Here is a 16859-nt window from a genome sequence, read left to right on the forward strand (position 1 = left end):
CTGATACATCACTGCAGCAGCACCACAGCACTGCAGTTTCATACTGAAGTAGAGACAGATAACAGATTAAACTCAAGTGTATCACTCCCAAGTTTTATATTTTATTTATTTTATGATTCACCATCTAGTTAAAAAGCTGTGTTCATTGTAAGTCTGAACAACAAAAGAACCACAGAAAAGAACAACTTTCTTTAGTTGTTAAAAAGGTTTTTTTTTATGATCTTGAAAATATTTTTATCTACAAATGGGGGACCCTGCAGGAAAGGTTTTGGAAGCTTTTTAACCTTTTATTTCAATTCTTTCAATCAAATAAATTAGATTACTTAGACTTTGTGAAATATGATAGAGAAGTGCACTCCAGTTATTTTAATAGAGTCTTCCACTGGAAATATGGACAGCGCCACTCTGCCGTTGCCGACCAATTAAAGATTCAAAAGGTAAAAGGAATCAGAACACATGTATTCTGAGAAAATATCAGTGGTAAAAATAGTTGCAAAAATAACTCCAGAAAACATCATATAAAAGCTGTGGGCTAAATGATTTGACAGAGAAGATGGTAGCCCTTTGAATAGACAGAGTCTTAACTGCAGACAAAATGATGTCTTACAGTTTTGAATGCCTTCTTGTTTGATGCCCGTTATGTGAAATTATTAAAATTTAGAATGGGCCACCCTGCCAAATAACATCTGTCTGCCAAATGTTTGTTAGCATCAGGATTCTGCAGTAGTCTGTGATGATGAAGGCAGTGGAGGCATCTGTGTAGCAATATTAGGAGGAAACTTTATAGTTTACTGTGAATAACTTAAGCATTCAGTTTTATATAGGTTGTTGCTGCATGTTGCCAATACGTGTGACCAAATATGGTCAGTTGTCTGACTTAAGAGAAATGTTGTAAGAACATTTTGCACCACTTTGCAAAGTTTTTCTGGTTGAGTAATTTGTTTCTTCTTCATAGAGTGCAACATTTTTCTACAACCTTTGAGATCCACTAGGTCCCATTTGGTGGGCGGGCAATTTCAATACAGCATGCCCAACAGAGCAGTGATGTACAGCAACACTACAGGGTTCCAACCAGCCAAATACCACGGAGCACATTTGGCTCCAGCGAATATACAATGAAACTATAACTCAGTTTTCTCTGAGAACTTCTCCTGCCTCTTCTTACAGTATGTACACACAAGTCTACAGAATCTTCAAAGAGAGGTGCTGCCATTTTTACAGATAGCTGACTGCTGATTTAGATAGCAGGCATTTCATACTTTTGGAACTGACAGCCAGAGTATATCCTGCTCCAGGGCGGGTTAGCTGCACAAGTTAGCATGTAGGCTGGTTCAAATCATTTTGCTAAGCAGCTAATCCCACTTTGTCATGCAGCACTCTTTAGCAGCAGTGAACAGCATGACAATACTCTTATACTGTACATTACTCATATCTAAGTAGTTCCATTACAGTGCTTGTGCCATGCCCTTCAAATGTGCCCCTGTCTTCCTCTATCTGTTCCCTGCCTTCTGCCCACATGAGCTCTCAGTTGACTCATGCATGTAGGATGGAGGAGGAATGTGTTAAACCAATGCTTTTCACAATATAGGTCAATATCACTGAAGTGCAAAGCTGTAAAGCAATTTGACCTGAAGATCATTGTAGAGTTAGCTGTTACCACCCACCATGAAAATCTAAATGAAAAGGGATGTGGCCATGTTATTGACATTATTTTTTTTTCTAATTCTAATTCTAAAAGATTATGTTTGCACAGTATACAACTGCAGGTCTAAACCTGCCGTTTGTGACTTTAGAAAGATCTAATTTATGCTAAAAAAAAAAAGACTCAATATTACTCACAGTATGATAAAATGTTCCACTGTGGCTAGTGATTTAACAGGGGCTTTATTTTCTCATTAAAATATAGCGAAGTTTCCCAGTGAGCCAATCTCAAAAATTGCATTTTTAAGCACAGTTGAAGCAGGTGCATTATTCAATAAGAAGAAACCCATTTGAGGTTGCTGCTCAGTGACAACACTGGACCTTGAAACTGCACAGTGAAGTTTTTGTAACATAACATCATACATGTATAACACCTACACAGTATTCCAGGGAGGAGGGTGTGAATGTGTCTGTAGTCGTCGGCTGCTGTATGCAGACAGGAAAACCATAAGTGAGTAATGGCCAGATGAAAGAGTTACATAAGGCACCCTAAGACAGACAATCAACATAAATAGAAAGATGAAAGGTACTCCTTTTAGTCTGCTCTAAAAAACACTGAATCCCACACTTTCCATGATGCAACTTGGTAGCATTTCTTTGTTAAACCACCCCCCCACCCCCCGCCTGGTAAATGGCCAGGTCTTTCAAACTGTCTCATGACATCAACAGGGTTGTTTTCTCAAACTTGACAAATCTGCCCCACAGCCACAGATGACATTTTATACTGAGTAGTATGATGAGATGATGATGATGAGAAAACAGATCTTGATGTGTAAAATTGGTGGAGTTCCTCTTTAAAATAGACCAATTATGAAACAGACTCATGCAACTGAAAGAGTCACCACACACTGACCAGAGGTAACTTATTAACAAGCAAGAAAACTGTATCTGACGCAGGGCCAGCTGTCACAAGTGTGTCTTTTACCTCTGCAGAAAATGTCAGAGGAAGAAGGATAACATCTTTGCACTCCATGGAATTGTTTCCATGGAGTGCTTGTTCTAGTGTTTGTTTCCGTATGTCATCCAACCAAGTAAGAACAGATTGCAGATCTTGGGGACACACCTGAGATCAACAAGCACTGACCAAAAGATTCTGCGTTGAGCTATGCTGGCTCTCAGTAGGCAGGCTGACCTTCAGGGAAAGCAGAGGAAGGACCGTGGTTTGGCAGATGCTCAAGGTACCATCCATCTTTCGATGGGGAATCATATTATAACGGGTGTAAGCATTGCCTCAGTGGGTAAATTGCCAATTTATGAGTATGTAATTAATTTTTGGGTTGAGAAGAAGGTAATTACCACCCAGGCATGAAAGTGATACTGTATGTAGGAGGGGTTCATTAAAACAGCTTGCTTCAAAGGGACAGAGTGGCACTCTGTTTGGGTGCAGTATTAAGAGTGGTATTACATGCAAGAGCTAAACTGAAAAACGTGCTTCCTCAAAGATTCACACTGAACAAGTTCTTAGTGAGAGAATGTATTTACTGACCGTGGGTTTTACAGTATTTTGAGGAGGTTATTGATTGGGAAACAATATGTTTTGTTCATGCTTTGTTCGTTGAGTTTCATGTATTAGGGATTGTGTACCTTTTATGGCACAAGATCACATGGAATTCTAAGTGACCAAAATATATTGGTATTGAGTGTAAATAAAGCAATTTATGGTTCATTATTCTTCCAAAAGAAATAAATTGTGGGCTACATAAACTGAGTGTTCACTAACTGTAATTGTGCTTACTCTACATATTATTTTTGCTTTAAATAAATCATTTGTAAATAAACACCAAACACAGTCCTGCTGTTCTCTTCTTCACTGTATGCTGTGGAAATACTGGATTTAAACAGTGGTTTCACCCCAGACAAAGATGTTGTCATCCTGGGATGACTGTACCTGTCTATGTTTGTGTGACCGAGTCGTGGTGTGAAGTACGAAGCACCAAGGTCACAAATGGGGCAGCCAGGAATGGCGTCCAGAGCCAAGTGCTAAGTCTACCGTCTGTCTGTCTGAAAGAATCTGGCAAGCCCAAAAGTATTCTCCAGCATATCGGCAGCAGTGTGGTATGCACAGGAAGTGTTAAGAGCAGTGAATATGCATGGGAGCTGTTATCACCAACACCTGAGCTGAGTCAGGTTGAGTATATGACACACACTAAGCTTGACAATTCTGCACAAAAGATTCTTTCATTCATTTTTTGCCAGCAATACTGTGATGGACAAGTAACCTTTCTTATGGGATATACAGTAAATGAAATAAGCTTTACCTGCTAGATGTCCACCTTTATTCACCAGCTAGTTGCCAACTTGCACCTTGTCATTTGGTGGTGGGCAGGTGGCACAGTGGGTTTGTCAGACCTCTTTATCTGCCAAAAGCTGTCTGCTGGTGTTGGAAATGGGATTGGTGAGAGTGAAATTTGCAGGCCATATACAACCAAACAATGAGTTAAAGAACCTAAAAAAAAAATAGAGCTAACAGAGTTGAGTGATAATTCACGTTGGGTTAATCCCCTTATATAGTCATTTGAATCCTTGTTAATATGTGAAAAGGTATCACAGTCAGAGTTTATGAACCGACACACCTGCCCATTTCTATACCTAACATAATAGGAAACAATTGCCTATTTACACACGGACATGGAGCTAGATTAGCATTGATTTGTAGTTGTATTTCTGGCCTCCTGACAAATGTAAGTCCAATATCCACTCTCCTTTTAGCTCTCCTTTGGAGAATAAGATCCAGGTCTTTAGCTGCTAAGTGCTTTCAGGTGGAAAATGTTGCCTCCAAGGGTTGATGAGAGTGACAGTATGTGCAGGCCATAAAAAACAAAACAAACACTAAACTAAAAAAGGCTAAAAAGCTCTGTAGAGCTGCAGAGACAAGTGATAATTGATGAATCAAATCATCTATAGTTTGACTGAAATAATTTGTTGGTCTAAATAAGCAAATTGTGCAGAATATAATAATGGATTGGATTTATATAGCACTTTATCTTGATACCCAAAGCACTTCACAGTGAAGGGGGGAAACTCACTTCGACCACCACCAATGTGTAGCACCCACCTTGGTGATGCACGGCAGCCATTTTGCACCAGAATGCTCACCACACATCAGCTTGAGGTGGAGAGGGAGGGCATCACTGAGCCAATTACACTGGGGAATGATTAGGTGGCCAGATGGAGAGAGCCACGTTGGGAATTTTGCCAGGACACCAGGGAACCCACTACTCTTCGCAATAAGTACAATGGGATCTTTAATGACCACAGGGAGTCAGGACCTCGGTCTAACGTCTCATCTGAAGGACGGCATCTGCTACAGCACAGTGTCCCCATCACTGCACTGGGGCATTGGGATTTTATTAGGACCAGAGGGAAGACTGCCCCCTGCTGGTATACCAACACCACTTCCAGCGGGAACTTAGTTTTTCCCAGGAGGCCCCCATCCAAGTACTAACCAAACTCATGCCTGCTTACGTTCAGTCATTCAGTGGAAACAGGGTATATGTTGGTATGGCTGCTGAATGATGAACTTAGTATACTTAATATAACATGGTCTTCAAAATGTTTAAATTTCATGCCAGAAACAGTTCCACTTGCAAAGGGTAACAGCCAAGAAGAGTAATTGTGGTGAGGGTAACAGCCAGGATGAGTAATTGTGGTGATGTGTGACTATTTGCCAAGTGACTGATACCAGATGACCCTGTGTCCTTCATCTGATGGCCACCCAGTGACAAATCACCTCCATTCTCTGTCTCAACAACAGGTTACAAACCAGCACAATGTAACCCAAAGGAAGTATATGATATGAGGTGAAGTGCTGCCATGGTGTCTGAGATAACAGAAAAGAAGTGGTGATAATGGGATAATGGAAAGTAAAGGTTGTAGAGGTAAGTGGATGAACAGTCAGACAGAAGTACTTTCCTGACCCCTTTGGATTATTGTCTGATATTCAGTTAACTAACCTTACATTTATATTATTTATATATACAGACATCTGTTTTGTCATTCTGAGACAGTATTTGATTTGTTACTTTTTTAAATTACTGTAAAATCAAAGTAATTTTGTAAATGGCCGTGGAATGGTTTCACAAAATGAAGCAAATAAATATTCAGTTGCTATTGGTGTTATTTCTGTAGCTGATGGTTCAGTCATACTCTGAAATGCCTTTGTTATTATCATGTTTGTGTCAGGGTATATTGTATCTGAAAGGCACAGCCAAAACACATTAATAATGACCAAAACAGTGAATTTTCTATGAACTATCGTGCAGTAGCTACATATGTTTTGGGAGAGATGTAATTTGCAAACATTAATTGGTATTCTGTCCAAATCAAATAAGACAGATTAGATGACAATAGCAGCATTAAAAATACAAGGACTATCAATTGTGTAAACCCTTCACTGCTTTGACTCATCTTGTTTTTCGCACAAGAGCAAACTATAAATTGTAAATTGTTTGCCACAAGCAAAACTAAATCTTCCCACCTGTACTAACACAGCTGTTTCTGTGAGACGCTGATTAAAAGCATGGTTTCACCCCAAAGGAAAATTAGGCAATCCAGCAATCTATGTGCACTCTAAAATGTAAATTTCCAGATTTGTCTCTTCTCTGCTGCAGTGAGAAGCAGCAATCGGAAACAAGCACAAGTCTATACAGCAATTATTGCTGATTGCTGATGGACTCTTGATTTGCCTTGTAATTAGAAGAGCAGAGAGCACCACTTGTCAGTGTGAATATTTACTGAAAGCTGATACTCAAATTAAGTCCCAATGCCTCAATATCTGCTGCACATTTGGCAGTTTAATTAAAGGTGGTGATAAAAGCATACAGCTTTTAAAGGTGCAGTGTGTAGAATTTAGTGGCATCTAGTGGAATGGACTTGGCAGAAATGGAATATAATATTCATAAGTATGTTTTCATCAGTGTATAATCACCTGAAAATAAGAATAGTTTTGTTTCTTTTACCTTAGAATGAGCCCTTTATATCTACATAGGGGAGTAGGTCCTCTTCCACAGAGCTCGCCATGTTGCACTGCCATGTTTTTAGAGTAGCCCAGGATGGACAAACCAAACACTGGCTCTAGAGAGGGCCTTTCGTGTTTTTCGTGGCTTTCCTGGCTACCGTAGGTACTCCTACACGCTTGGAATGGGAGGGTGAGGGGAGGGCTATTCAATTGGTTGCACTCTGCAACCTCACCGCTAGATGCCACTAAACCCTGCGTCACATTCTGGGTATGTGTTTATATGCACTGTAGTACAGTATACACTACAGTAATAATCAGATTTTCCTCTACCACTGACCTTATTTTGAAAGCATGGCTTGCTTATCGTAATTGTATTACCAGAAGAAGTTGCTTCTTGACTTTTTTTTTTTCTTTTTTGAGTGTTTGTGTAAGAGCAGATTGATGATACTATAAGCATAGACAGACAGAGCAGAGCTTTTTTCTCAGCACTAAAAGTGTGTTAACATAACAAACAGTCAAATGTTCAGCAGTGGAAAGACTTATTTAGACTTCTGCAGGCTACTTTGTGTCAGTTTCAGTTTTCTTCAAACTCTGGATGGAATTATTTTAAATGCAAGTACACATCTCTCCATATAATGATCTCTCCTTTCATCCAGGCGTTCTGCTGTGCTTTCCCTGTCTGCAGTCTTTTGTCATGCACATGCGCACTTGTAAAAAGCCCATTAGGAACTTGTTTACCAATATACATGGCCAAGAAATCAGGGTTCTCCATGAGAAATCTACCTGGGGAGACCATGTTTCTCAAATCTCCTACCCAGATCTCGGTAATCATTTACATGACAGTTCAGAAATCAGCTTACTAGAGAAAGCCGGCTGTAACCAGGTTACTGAAGTTTATGTAAATGCACTGAATGTTGGCCTGATTAGAGATGTATTCCTGTCTGGTCTAAGCAGGCCTGTATTGTTTTGCTTTCTTAATTTCTCAGCGATCACTAGCCAATCATTGTCTGTGGGCACTCTATAAAGGCAGGTAGCTGTTTTTTGAGCACTCCCCTGATGCCGAATGCATGCCCAGTCTCCTGTTTGCATGACATCCACAATTGTCACAGGTATGGGAGCCGTTTCTGTGTTTGTTCCCTAGTTTATCCTCTTATGCTGTCATTTATGATTTTGTAGATCCTCCTATGGTGACTCCCCACCCTCAGAAGTGACCCTCTTGTAGATTGCTCTGTAATTTTATTATGCTGCATGTAGTAAATGGATGTGTTGTTTTAGGTAATCGTTTGTAGTAGCAGAATAATAGGCTCTCTCCTCCCCTGAGTTAACAGATGCTGATTGATATGTAGTCTACTATGGCGCCAGGTTTATTTTTTGTAGTCATCATTCTTGTTTTTAACTCAACGTTTTATCATGTATCACAGGGACTGGGCCTGGGTCGGTGTTTAGCAGCTTCATGGAGGAGCTGCTGCTTTGCCTGTAGCTGGTGTCAATGATAGTCGCCTTTGTCTCGGATTGTTTGGTCTGTCCATACTTTGTTGTGGGATGTCATTAGTCCCTTTTTTTTGGCCTGAGCCATCTTAATTTGTGAGTTTGCATGTGCGTTGTGAGTGGGGTTTCTTCTGTTTATTCCTAATTTGTAAATCACAAGTCAGACCATCTTCCGTGAGTGATCTGGTTTTGTTTAGTGTGTTTCATTCATTTGTCTTGTAATTTACAGCTACGTGTTTGATTATTTCACTCAAATAATATTGTTTGTGTGGTTTATTTTGTTTATTTTGTTTGATTTGCAAGTATCGGGCTGCCTGTTTCATGCAATTAATATTGGTTTGCGTAGTTTATTGTATTTATTTGTCCCGAAATTAGGTGTTCAACCATCTGATCAATTGATATTACTCTTTAGAGAATGATTTAGTTTTTTTTTTCCTTTTCTCTTTCTCTTGTTTTGTTACACCATTGGAAGGAGGCCTTTTTTTCTAGCTAGCTGATAATAACTAGTGTTAACAGTTTCAGCATTAGGTCAACTGTAGTTATGGTGTTTTGTTTGTTTGGGTGAATGTGCCTCCACTAATTGTTTATATTTCCCCCTTTATTTCAGAAGCTAAGAGCCTAAAGTGGTAGGGTTGGTGTTTATAGGTGGTGGTACTTCCTTTCCTGTGTGCTGTGTTCATCTGAGCACCCCTGGGTTTGACCCTTTACCATTGTGTGTGTGTGTGTGTGCACGTGTGATTCGAGGGGACTCTCTGCAGGATGCCTCTCCTTCTACCCCTCCACTGGTAAGCCTCAGCTGTGAGGCTTACCAGTCCCCTGGTAAGTCCCCTGTCCCTTTAATATATGTTTGGATGGTATGTTTAATGGCTCTTTTTATTCATTTTTGCTATTGTTAAATAAAAAATTATTGATGGATGGAGCAACGTCTCCTACTTCTTAGTATAAAGAACCTGATTACCACTTGGGTTATTGGTACAGGTCTGAGGTAAACACTTTTCCTTGGGTAAAACCCCCCAGGGTGGCGTAGTTGGATTTCTTTGATTACACTGGGTAATGCCCTGCAACCCAATCACTTGCCACACTATCATAAAAAGTATTTGCAGTCTTGACAGGTCAGCAAAGGCTTATGTTGTGGATTAACATGCTGTTGGTCCGGAGGAAACACCGTCACTGATATCAGGGATGCAGAACCTCACAGTACGTTTTAGTGCAAAACTACATCACAGGTCTTCTCTTAATGTTCAAATAACAGTAAAAATCTAAATCCCTGCTTCTTGGCTCTATTTTAAGGTGCATTCGTAACAGTGTACCTGGCTAGTCTTTGTTCTGGAGAGTCAAAGGAGGTTTTGTTCATTAAACCTGGCAATTTAACAACTTTGATTGCAAAGCCATTAAAATTCTGAATATAAAACTGACTGAATATAAAATTCCTGCTGTATATAATTGAGTTAACTGGCTCCAGTGACTTCAAAACATTACTTACATTTTCAGAGGAAAATAGTCTATTGGAAATTCTTCCAATACGTAGAAATGCTTTCTAAGTGTAAGACACAAAGAACCACCTGACAGGAAGGTAATGAAAGTGATAAAAACAAATGATTACTTGGCTGGCCACACATTGCCGTTGCTACATAGGGTAGATCTAAATTGCCTTTATTGTCTCACATACATCTTTTCGTTATGTCTTTTTCTAGTCCCTCTCACTGAGGGAAAGGAAAAGATGGGGGAAACACGATGTTAGTGAAGTGAGACATCATTTGGAGCAACGACAGTTTCTGTGAATAGAGTGCAGAACTACCACTGCTACAACTAATAATGACTTTTTCTTAAAGTCATCCCATAACCCCTGACAAAACAGAACAGGAAATATTAGTTTCTGCATGTTGTCCTTTGAAATTAACACTGACTACTTATTCCAAAAAAGACAATATACCTACTAACACTCCACTAATAATAAGGACTAAATTGGAATATCCAAACAGAATATGCTGTTTACATGACCCATATCAAATTCGGAATATTGTCATATTCGGAACAACAGTGAAATATTAATGTACCCAGTGATAAACATCCACACATGAACAAGAAACCTGTATTCTGACTGTGTTCAGATGAGTCATAGTTTGTCAGCACTCCTGAGCAATTTCTACTGGAAGCAATGCTTTTTTTTTAATAATCCAGGTTATGATCAAAATGTTCCATAATGTGCGGAGGTAATTTAGTGGCCTAAATATGTTAAGGTAAAATAGAAATGATGTAATTATAGCTCACATCAGAATAGTTTCTACCTGACGCACAGCGATTGATTTTCAGTGTCATGTGTGATTGTCTGGTAAAATTATAGTTAAATGTATTTATTGCTTATAGAAACACCAGCAGCAGTGATGAAATCTTCTAAACACAGTCTACCGGAGATGAATGTGAAAACAAACTCTGCGCATAGGCCTACATCATTCTGCACAGTGAAGAGAAGAAGTAAAACATGCTAATTTCAATAAGTCAAATCAAAAGAAATTAAATCTAAGCATTGGGAATAATATAAAACCTGAGTTAGATTTTACTTGTCTGTCCACACTGGTTAAACTGGTGTTGTGATGATGCAGTGTCAGCACAACGAGATCAGCTGCAGAGTCTAATCACAAACAGATTTTTCGTGAAGAGGTGTGTGGGTCTGACAAAAGACTTTTGTGTAGTGTGGTCTGGCATGGAGATATACCAATGTTGCTATACACCTCAGTGGAACGCTCTGATGCTAACAACACCAACCATCATTACTGTGATTATCACTGCCTTCAGAGGGTCTGTGAATACAGCAGAGTGCCCCTGCTTTCATCAGCAGTTTTATTTATGTAGCTACGAGGGAGTGCCTTTCTACTGGTCAAACAGAGGCAGAGTCGGAGAGAGGCAGCCGGCTCCTCCAGCTCCAGCTACTGTAGCCATGACTTACTATGCTAATATTTGTTAGTCAACTAAACTCCTTAGTTATTTGGCAAGTGGACTCACTGCTATAATTTATGGTTAGGCATTCTGATTAGGCTACCTCTGTTGTCTTTTGGGTTAGTCATCAAAAGTAAACTAATCTCTAATTTTAGACTATAGTTGCCCGTTGCCTCTCTCAATATTATTATTTATTGGGTATAGTTTTTGTTGGGTGTACAATTGGATTTTATGTTGATGTTACTGTGTCTGCCATCTGTGTGTGCCAGGCTATGTTCAAGTGTCATTTTTAACGTTACTGAGCATGTTAGTGCTGGTGTATCTCTTTCCATACACTTGATTAATGATGCTGTTGCATCTGTCAGCTGTGTGTGTGTGTGTGTGTGTGTGTGTGTGTGTGTGTGTGTGTGTATGTGGCCTGGCTATGAGATGCTGTTAATTTTCGTCTTGGTGCCTGTAACATTACCTCTGATGATGTATAAGGCTTGTATGATTAAACTTTGGTGCATTCAGGCAAGTATAGTTGTAATGGCCAATTTTGGTTAACATATGCTTTTCAGAACTTATTAAGTATGATTGGTCTTGGACAGGTCAGATCCACCTGATTTTCTCTGTGCCCAACCACACCGTGATTTCTGCTACTGGCTTCACGAGGAGCTGTCTCTACGTCTAGACAGGCTCCATTCATTTCGTATGCATGCCCTCAAACTAGCTTTACTGCCCAGTTTAAAACATCTAGTGGAAAAGTAATTAAAAAGTAATCAAATGGAATAAGTTACATTACGTATTACATTTTAACAGGGTAACTAAGTAATCTGTAAGCTATATCAATTCAAAAGTAACCTTCCCAACACTGGTGGCAATGTAGAGATGGTGTATAACTGTGCTGCAGTCCATCACTATTATGTTCTGTGAGAGTAATATGAGGAGCCAAGAACCATCAAATAAGGGAACTGGGATGTACCCAAAGTGTGATCAGCTACTGTGTGGAAACCTTTGAGTTTAGAGCAGTGATTAAACTTAAAGCAACAGTTCTAACAGACAATCTGACAACAGTATTCACCAAGACAACAGTATAAATAACATGGATATATGATTGCTGTGGATGGATCATTTGATATCTTAACTGAAACACATAACTGAAACCCTAAATCAGGCATTTTCCCAGTTCATGCATTGCATCGGCTTCATTTCTGCAGTGATGAATTGCTGCTCTCTAGCATGCAGCATGTGTCTGCAAGTTGTTTTTGATACCGTTGGGAGAATAACTGGAGAGATTGTAGTGTGCAGAGATACACAGAGAGACATCTTTTATAAATGCTGCTTTTCTGTTGATGTAAAGCAGTATGTATCATGTACAGTAGGAGTTGTGTGCCTGACAGGCTCTTGTTTGACCAAACAGGCTTATCTTTAAAATATAGGACATGACAGCACTGCTGTTTCTGCAGCATAAGGAGGTCATCACGATGTCTAGGTATTGAATTGGGTCAGACAAAATTGGTTGATACCGCCTATCAAAACTACTTATACATTTGCTATAAAGCCTTTTTCCCTGGGCTGAATGTTTCGAGCTCCGGCAGGAATGCAGTCAGCATCAGGCTGACTGAAAAATAGAGGAAATGAGCCGTTGAAATGGAGCGTTTATACTTCTGCCGCCATGCTTGGTGAAGTTTAAGAGGGGGTATTTGTTAGCTTTGGGAAGATCTCTGTGACTCCTCTGACAGAAGCCGACAAGAAAAGAGTTCATGTAAGGATTTCCATTGAAAAAGTCGATGCCCATGAGGTGTGTAACTTTCTGTCAATATGATCAAAAGCACCGGATTTAAAGATATAGACATGGTCAGGCCTTTCTGTCAATATGATCAAAAGAACTGGATTGAAAGATATAGACATGGTCAGTCAGGAAGAGGCAATTCCAGGTCTTCACGAAAAAACAACAACAAAAAACAACATCAGGCCTCAAGCAAGAACTTTTTCATGTTTTTCTCCTAAACCTCCCTTACTTTTTTCTGTGAAGTTTGCTTCCAAGTATTCCAGGTTGAATTCAACAAACTATCTAATGTGACCTGTTCATGAGGAGGTGTGTGTTCCTGAGATTTCATCATGAGCATAACCCATGCCCTAAAATTGCCATATAAGGCAAACTGTTCCACAGAAGAAAGTTGCATGCTACTTAAGAACACATTTGTTTGTACGAGTGTTTCTTGCATGAGCCCCAGTGAGTCAATGATCCCAGCCGGAACCTTTTTGAGGATCCATGTTTATACTGTCAGCCCACCAACTGACTGATACTGTACCTTTACTGACTGATACTGTACCTTTCTGTTGTATGTAAGAGAGAAGCGACAGAATCAATGATCAAACACGAGCTCAGAGCCCTGTCTACCGGTATTACAGTCTATATTTTTGTGCAAGTAATGTACACTGAGAAGGCAGAAAAGGCCCTCAGGCCGAGTTACACCTCTCTGTTGAGGGTTTGTAGTGGTTATAGTTCAAATGCTACAGCAAGAACCACGCCACAACAATATGTTAGTTGGTTAGGCTGGTGCGGGAGGATGTACTGTAGACCATGTGGAGGGAAACTCAGTGCTGGGGTTCCGTCTCAGGCATGTTTCCACCCGAGCTGATTACAGGCCCCCAGACGGTACCTAGAATGAGAAGTGGGAGAGGTATGCAGTGGACTGAACAGGAAGGGATGAGGGGAGGAGGGAAGAGAGGATGAAGGTATGTGGGTAGGGATGAACAGAGGGAGGGATGGGGTAGGATGTGTTGACCATGAATAAGTAGGCTTGACAGGTGATAAGAGGTGTGGTTGAGGTGTGGCCTGCTTCCAAACCTAAGTTAACTAGTTAATTTCATTAGCAAGAACCATGCCACAACAATATGTCACTTAAAAGTTTAATGGGAATTCAGGCAGTACTGGATGTTGAGGACAGATTAATGGATGTAAAGGGGAGGAGTGAAGGTGGAAGGAGGATGTCGTCTTGGCTGGTCTTGGAGGACGTACTGTAGACCGGGCAGAGGGAGACTCAGTGTAGGGGTTCCATCTCACCCGAGCTGATTACCAGCCCCCAAAAGAGTCAAATTTAAATTGAGCTGAGTTGAGTGTCGGCTTGACAGAGATCATTAAGACTGTTGCAGATATAGGAGTGATATGCCTGAGATAACCAGCGGCCGAAGACCTGGATAATCTCTGGCTCCAGCATTACTGAAAAGGTGAAGATCGTGATTTCTTCACCATGTCCATTCAATCTTCATTATCAACCAAAAACCAATCATGTATCAGCAAAGCAGACCTGTCAGGACTACTTATGGTCTGCTACCCCACAGACTGTTTATAGCGGTACAGCGGTATCTATGGAGCCTTCCTAGATAGAGAGGCAGACACCAGCTTTTAGCCCTCATAGATCCTTCCACTTATTTTCCTATTACAATAATAAATGAGCGTTATGCTTGTTACATTTCATGAGTGATCACTAAACTAATCAATAGCACAGATTCCAGGAGAAGCCCCATTTGTCAAACAAGCATAGAGCTGATGTGGGAGGCCCTTCAGGACATAACGCTTCAGGACAATTTTATGCTACAGTCTCAACTTCGTAGATAATTATAATATATTTGCAGTTCTGCAACAACAGCTCTCTCCTGAAGCAGAAAATGTAATAAAAAAAATCAAACTAAAAGCCTAGAAGAAAGCTTCTATCTTACACTGTGAATTTAAATTGCATTTTGGGAGGAAGAGCGATTGACAGCTGCTAACTGAATGGTCAGTAGGCCAAAACTGGAACATCACAATTTGTCCTACTTGAGCTAAATGTGTTCAAATTGGCCATATTAGTTGTTGTAACTGGGTGGCAAGCTCTGAAGTTCTGCAGTGTAGCCTAATTAGCGGTTAAAATGTAATGATGTATCTCTCTGAATGTATTCAATTGAATTTTTGATGCAACACTAAAGAGACAATCATATAATTGTTCATGTAAGTTGACTGTTCTGCAAAGAAAAGCTGTAAAAGGTGCTAAAGTCACAAAAGGTAATTCTTGCATTCAGCAACAGAAACAGTTTTGTTACAAGATACACTGCAGTGATCCATCATGTAACAGTCTCCCCATCATACTGACTGTTAATGCCAAACAATTCATAATAAGTTCTAGCTGCTGGTACTCACTCAATTCAACAGCTAGATGACGGAAGTATCAGTTCCTAGACTCCAAATACTAATAGAAAAAGAAAACTTTGCTTCCAATCATCATGCAACAAATAATTATTTTAATGGCAATGGATCAGAGTGTCATTAATGAGAAAGCTTTATGTGAAGTTGCAAATGGGGGAAACCTGAACAAAAATGTTTGGAGACTTAAAGAAATACAGTATAGCCTTTATAATTGTTAATAGCGGAAATAATATTAATGTCAAAAAAATCCTGCATTGACACAAAAATAATGCATTACATGTAATGCATATAAAATATATAGTGCAAATATGACTTAATGAGAATATTATAATCAGGTGAAGTTTTTTCGGGGGGGGGGGTTGTTTTTCACCTAGATGATATAACTTGTATAACTGCTTTTTTTCTAATCATAATGGCCCCTATTTTCTCTTATTCAACTCTGTCCCTTTCAGAGTGTCTGGTGGCATTTAGAAAATTGAAAATGAAATTTAAAAGAAGATGAAAAGGTAAGATGAAAATCACTAAGGTGTGATGAAAATTACAGTACTGTGACAGTAAATCTTGGCTTTGGCCATTGGAACTAATTCAATGATCAGAAGATCACCCAATAGCCATGGAAGGAAAGAGAGCTGAAATAAACTTGGCCTGGCATGTATGCTGATTAATAAACAGGACTGTAATCAGATTAGTACGTATACAAATTACGGAGTATTTTATTTTCAGAGCTTGACATGTGAACAAATATTTGAACACTCTCTGTCTTCTGGAAGATTCTTTGCATACTGATTATGTTCATCACATGTAGTCACATTTCCCCCCAGCCTCCTTTGCTCCATTATTCCTCACTTGCTTCAAGCTGTTATTTCCAGTCGCCCCCGCGCTAGAATTCTAATGATAAAATAGAAGAACCACTATCCACTATCACTTCTAGGTATTAGTACCACGATTGAGTAAACTGGTGGTCAAGGGCTGTCACCTGCAAATCCCTCCTGCAATTGACATCCCATTCCTGCTTGGGGGGTTAAAAGGCACTTTAACCAGACCTGCTGAACTGTAAAGGAATATAAATGAAAGTACAACCCCGACTCAAGCCTGCTCCCCTTCTCTCCTTCTACTATTTGGAGGGGTTTGCTGTGTGTGAATTAATATTCTGACTAGGAAGCCGTTTTCAATTACTGAGAGGGGTTTCTTCTGTAACTGAGGCCAGCCAAATTTAATAAATATAATGCCTCAAGTCCACAATGATACAGATTGAATATTTTGGTCACAGAGCTGCCACTGACACCACAAGGGATGGCTTCCATTCCTTACAAATGTATGGGACCTAGTATGAGGAACCAATCATTTCTGCTCAAATAGTTATGCATTGAAAGTAAATTGCTGTGGCTCACTTTGCTGGCGGTTTGAAACAATAACTAACTGTTAAACTGAGCTCTCTGTGAAGAGTGCAGGACTCAATGTGTCCCTTGTGTTAAATGTGGAGCTTATGAAATTCCAGCAATGTGCAACATTAACAAAGTTACTTTTCTCCTTGGAATTATTCCCACTGGTGTCTGTATACAGACACTATATTTAGAGATGTAGAAGCTGTTTTTCTCCCATCAG

The 16859-nt window shown here is 39.8% G+C and overlaps 1 protein-coding gene and 1 long non-coding RNA gene across 2 annotated transcripts in view; one reads left to right on the plus strand and one right to left on the minus strand.

Moving 5' to 3' along the window:
* The window catches only part of opcml (opioid binding protein/cell adhesion molecule-like), a 348322-nt gene that overhangs the window by 286362 nt on the left and 45101 nt on the right, over window positions 1–16859 (minus strand). The gene's annotated exons all lie outside the window — the stretch shown is intronic.
* LOC137195147 (uncharacterized) overlaps window positions 1–16859 on the plus strand; it is a 121243-nt gene that overhangs the window by 79910 nt on the left and 24474 nt on the right. The window contains exon 2 of the long non-coding RNA XR_010931077.1: window positions 5456–5579. This is a non-coding gene — a long non-coding RNA (uncharacterized lncRNA). The remainder of the gene's footprint in view (window positions 1–5455; window positions 5580–16859) is intronic.

Source organism: Thunnus thynnus, chromosome 13, assembly GCF_963924715.1.
Source record: "Thunnus thynnus chromosome 13, fThuThy2.1, whole genome shotgun sequence".
In the NCBI taxonomy this organism is placed as follows: Eukaryota; Metazoa; Chordata; class Actinopteri; order Scombriformes; family Scombridae; genus Thunnus; species Thunnus thynnus.